Genomic DNA, 5,701 nt, shown 5'->3' with positions numbered 1-5,701 from the left:
CATTATATCTAATAAATTAAGTTATTTCTTATTGATATATTTAGCACAACTCAATGGATTTTACTCTAACTTTTTTTTATTAAAATTAATCATTAGTTTCCTGAATAATATTCTAAAGATATTAACCTACCTTAGCCTTGTTGTTTAGAGTTACATCAATCATTCACTAGGCTATGATTAAGGTGGACCACTTTAATCCCCTATACGCTATCTGTTTCTAAATTATTAATTTATCAATTTAAAAATCAACGACTAAGTGACTTGAATCTTGTCAGAGATATAATGTTAGCAATTATTAAGCATCTGCTGCAAGGAGATTATTAGACTCCTATGCACCTTTGACTTTGAATTTCCTTCTTAAGTATACCAATTTGAATGTGGTTTTAATCACAACTTGCTTGACACATGAATTGAAGTTCGATAAATTATTAGTGTTTTTCTCACCATAGATTACATTAAAAAAATTTATTTAAATATAATTCTTTTTAAAATTATTATAAAAAGCCGGAATATATATTTCCATTATCAATGCCTTAAATTATTTTCATATTTTATTTGATCTTTTAAAAAGTAAGTAATTAATTCAAGGACATGAAATACATCCACTTGAAAATTGTCAATAGCCTTAGATTTATATTTTTATATAGTTAATATATTTATGGCAAGTTTGTTTGACATATGATGGAGTAAGCTAGTCAAGTCACCATAGTACATTTCGCCATATATGTAGATATTGGTAAGTACTTAACAATTTACAACAGAAGATGTTTATATCTTCAAGGAAAGGTAGTATTTTAAATCCTTTCTACTTGAAAATTTAAACAGCATCCTTTCTGCTTGAAAATTGAAACAGCACTCTATTCTTGGTGTTTGACACATTACAGGTTCCAAAATTGAGGGGAATGCTTTTCCATGATTCAAAACTTGTATCTATGTAGTCTTTTTGAAGAAACCTTAACTGAATCATCACTTGTTTGCTACATACATGGATCAAAACATGAGGATTTGTCTGGTCGTATGGTTTGAGTTCTTGTTAATATGAATCAATTGCAATGAGCCAGTTACTGATCAATGATCAGACATAAAAATACTACCAAACAATAACAGAAGGTTTGATTACATGAATCTCATCACAACCTTGAGTCTGAAAATATCAAATCTTCAGATATTTTACACCTTAAGATTCAGGACTCTTTCAACAATTTCTAATTTTCTTATTGATATCCTTTTTTCAGAAAACGAACAAACATGTAATTACTCAACACAGAAGTGATTCTAGTTGAAAAAAATAAAAACATACCAATCTATTACAGAACCATTTTCCAGAATTAGTAAATAGACAATGAAAGTCATAATCATATCCTTCCTTCATAAATGGAAAAAAAGGGTCTCTTAAATGTAATTGAACTCACTCTTTCTCGCTCTCTCTCTCTCTCATACATTGGTTTAGTAAGGTACAAAGAAACAAAAGGATAAAAACTGCAATATGCAGTACTATCTGCATAATGGACTTTGAGGATGGTGAGAATATGCAATCTGGTTTTCTGAGCAGTAATTCATCAGCATCTCTTCAATGCTGAGTCTACATTCTTGGGAGGAAAACATGTCCCCTTTACTTTCCACCATCTTCAAGATACTCTGAAAAGCAGCAACTTCACAAGGAATCCTGAGCACACCAGTTTGTTGAAAGCCAAATTCTTCTTCTGCTTCTCTCAGAAGAATCTGAAACGCTTGGTGACCCAAATACTCAGTTGGTATAGTGAACCTCTTGAGCTCTTCACCAACACAAACAGCTAGGTACCCTTTTGGAACAACATTGCTTGACCCTCCCTCACGTTCTGATAGGGAAAGGGTTCTCTTCAGAAACTTCATACTCTTACTGCTGCTGCTTGTGGAAGTGGGCGAATTGGTGGTAGCAGTGGCTTTTGAAGAATTGGCTAACCTTCTCCATTTTTTGAGGATCTGTTGAAGTCTAACAATTTCTCTGATCTTGTTAGATTTCTTTAGATCCATAGACATGGTGACTTTTTTTCTCTCTTCCGCGGTATCGCTTTTCTAGGGCTCTTTTGCTTATTCACTTGGATCGCCTCCATTGGATGCATGCTTCCTATTTATAGGGCTTCAGAGCATGAAAATTAATTTTCGTTTCCCAATGATGAGAATTTTTCTTTGATTTCTACATATAGAATATAACAATGATTCAATATAACAATGGCTACATCAACTTTGTCACATGCATCAGACCACCAACCATATCGAAAGAAGTTTTCCATGTTAGGGTGAGTTAAAAGGAGTAAATTTTCGGTACATACCTAAAAAAATGGATTATAAATGAGGAAAAATAGTTCACACATGTAAAAATTAAAACTACAAGATGTTTCCATTATATATATATATATATATATATATATATATATATATATATATATATATATATATATATATATATATATATATATATATATATATATATATATATATATATATATATATGTCTGTGTGTGTTGTTTAAATAGTTTCCTCAAAATACAGATGCTTCAGTTTTGATTTTCATTAATGGTTTATTCTAGGTTTGGTTATTTTTTTATTTTTGTATGCTTTTGTTTCCTTTATATTTAATGATGAGCATATGTCAAATGAATAAAGTATACAATGAATGACTCAGTACAGATATAAAAATTTAAATAAATTTTAATTTTTTATTTCTTTAGGCTATTTTGAATCTGGATGACTTTTATTAAATGTGGAATGATTTATTGTTTTTTTGGTGGTAAATGGTTGTTTTGAGTTTTTACTCATGAGTTTATTAATTTATTTGATTTTCCTCAATTATTTGATTAAATAAATTTTAATTTTTATTTCTGAAGTTATATGTAAGATTTCGAAAATATATAACAATAAGTAGATTTTATAAGTAGAATTTAATCATTTTATTATTAAAAGTTTGAGTAATAAATAAAAAATTAATTAGTCAAGTTTTATTTTCTAAAATGTTACTCTGTTTAAATTTTGTGTTTTTTTACATTCAGATTCTAACATATTTATCCATATGTTTGAAATCAAAGTTTGTCATTGGAATTGTGGTGAAGATTAGTGTAATCTTATTTTATCAATATCTTAAATAGAATAAGTTCATTTATTGTTATTTTTTAAACTCTTTTTAAGAGTATGTTTGCATGGGGTGTAGAACTATTGCATGTGCTAAAATGGGGTTCAAGATGAACTTTTATTTAGATAGGATTGTTAAAGTGTGTTTAGATAAACGATATGAGTTTTCTCTATGTGCATGTATTTCATCATGTGTGAGTATATAGAACTTTAGAGTAGTTGATGTGTAGTTAGTTAGAAGCTCGAAAGCTAGCTATTTAAATTAGATGTTTTATTTTGTTGTGATTTCCTATATTGATGATATGTAATGTATTTGTGATGAAATATAATACGCAGTATTTTTATTTTATTTGTTGAAAGTTGGTTGTTGGTGTTTGCTTAACAAATATGTGTGATTGAGGACTAATTTCATATGGCCTTGTGGAAGAGCTCGACAACCCAACTTAGATAGAAAACTCAATAATCCGGCAGTTTGGAAACCCAATTTGAAGAAAGAGCTTGACAACTAGTCTTCAAGGGATTTTCGGTAACCCGGCCTTCAGAGGAACTCCACAGCCCAGCCTTCATACGAGCTCAACAACTTGGTAGAAATATAACTTGGTAACCCGGTCGTAAGGAGAACCCGACAACCCGGCTTCAAACAACTTAGTAGCTTAGTCTAAGAGAAAGAGCTTGTTAGCCAAATTGTGAAGAGATTCCGGCAAAAGTAGCCCCCCTCTCTCTCTTGGTCTTTGTCCAAAAATAATTATTTCACTGCGCGATTCTACACATTTTGCTTGTTATGATTAATGTAAGTAGAGTTTTCAAAAGTTGAAGTAAAGGTTGTTAAGACAAGATCGTATATAAGACTGAACTGTCTAACGTCCTCATATATTTTGAAGCTTAACAAACAACAATAAACGAAATGAGTAAATGACAAGTGTTATCTTTGGGAAAATAATATAGTTGAAAAATAAGAGTTTTGTGAAAAGATATCATCGAAAGAAAAGGACTCTTATGAAAAAGTATTGAGAAAAACGAAATGTTTTAAGAAAAGCCTTAGTAAACGCACTAATATTTTAGTAAGCACATTAATATCTTAATGGACACACTACCAAACGATTTCCTCACAAAATGTGTCATTATGCTATATGAGAGTCTTGTAAAACGCGCTCTTATTATACTTTGTTAATCAAAGCTAGACGAGCTCTCACTATAATATACAAAATGATGTTTATGGTAAACACACTAAAAAAATAAAAGCATGTGCTAAAAGACATCTTGCTAAACACACTCTTGAGCCAAACTAAGTATACAGAAATAAATCGTTAATAGAAAATGCCTTGTATAGGTCAAACAATACCTTATATCAAACGATGAAAACTTTATGAACTGTTTGGTATCTCTACAAGAATGATTAAACGATCAAATCTTGCTTGAACAAAAGAAAATTTAAAAAGCTTATAGTTATTTTGAACATGCATTAAAGAGCATTAAATGCACAATGTTTCAAAATAACAAATTATTAGCACAAAGCTAAAGACTAGAAATTTTGATGATGTCTCAAAGTCAAGTCTCAAGTGCTCTTATTGCAGAAAGATCTTCATGAAAACTTATTTTTATATTAAAACTTTTGTATTTTAGTAGATTGATGTATAAGATGTGGTTTATACTTGATTCTGTGTATTGTTTGTCTTAGGTTGTGTTAAAAATCGTTTTAAATCAGAAAACCTCATTTTATACTCAAGATAATCGATTACCATTTATGATAATTGATTATCAATAATCGTTTATGACTTTCCATAATTGATTATCGCGAGAAATTATGAGAATTTTCAAGCAAGGTTTTGACCGTTGTGCATTCAATGATGCATAATCAATTACCATATTAGGATAATCGATTATTACACATTAAACAGCTAACAACGAATTTTTGGAAGTATCCTTAAGTGAGATCTCTATAATTTTGATTGGGACTCTCATTCTAAACTACGACAATACGAAATAAGTGTATTTCGGAAAATCTTATGTGCAATATGCGGTCATAAGTGTTCTAGGGTTTGCGTAACCCTTGTGTTGTGGCTTTGAGAACTTGGCATATTGGCATGGAGCGAGAACTTTCACTAGGAGTGTGATTGAGTGTTGTTGATGTTGCTGAGTTGAAAGTCTATCATCCTTTGTGAAGATTCATAGGAGATGGTCATCCTTTGTGAAGCATTCGGAGGAGGTGTTTATCCTTTGTGAAGATTCAAAGGAGATGGTCATCCTTCGTGAAGCACTCGGAGGAGGTGTTCATCCCTTGTGGGTTACAGGGGAAGTGAGTTTCATCTCTTGGGGTAACAAGAGAGGTGTTCTAACCTTAAATTGTTTTATTTTCTTTGTGATTGTAACAGTTTTTTGGTTTGTGCTAATGAAGCGTTAGTTCTCAGTTAAGATTAATAACTGGATGTAGGATCTCTATGATTCAAGCCAGTATACAAATTATTTGTGCAAATTTCTCTCTTCCTTACTCTTTAATTTGTTTAAATTTTTTAAGGAATATTTATATTTACGAGAAAATTATCAAAAGAACGATTTGCGATAAAAAACCAATTCACCCCTGTTCTTGGTTTGT

General features: G+C 30.7%; 1 pseudogene; it reads right to left on the bottom strand.

Moving 5' to 3' along the window:
* Positions 1-1,277: 1,277 nt before the first annotated feature.
* LOC148205081 (protein SMALL AUXIN UP-REGULATED RNA 51 pseudogene) lies at positions 1,278-2,064 on the bottom strand (annotated as a pseudogene).
* Positions 2,065-5,701: the final 3,637 nt, after the last annotated feature.

This window comes from Vigna umbellata, chromosome 1 (genome assembly GCF_029865625.1).
Source record: "Vigna umbellata cultivar VRB3 chromosome 1, Vumbellata_1.0, whole genome shotgun sequence".
NCBI classification, from domain to species: domain Eukaryota; kingdom Viridiplantae; phylum Streptophyta; class Magnoliopsida; order Fabales; family Fabaceae; genus Vigna; species Vigna umbellata.
Note: the sequence above shows the minus strand (reverse complement) of the source record. Positions and strands in the feature narration are given on the sequence as shown.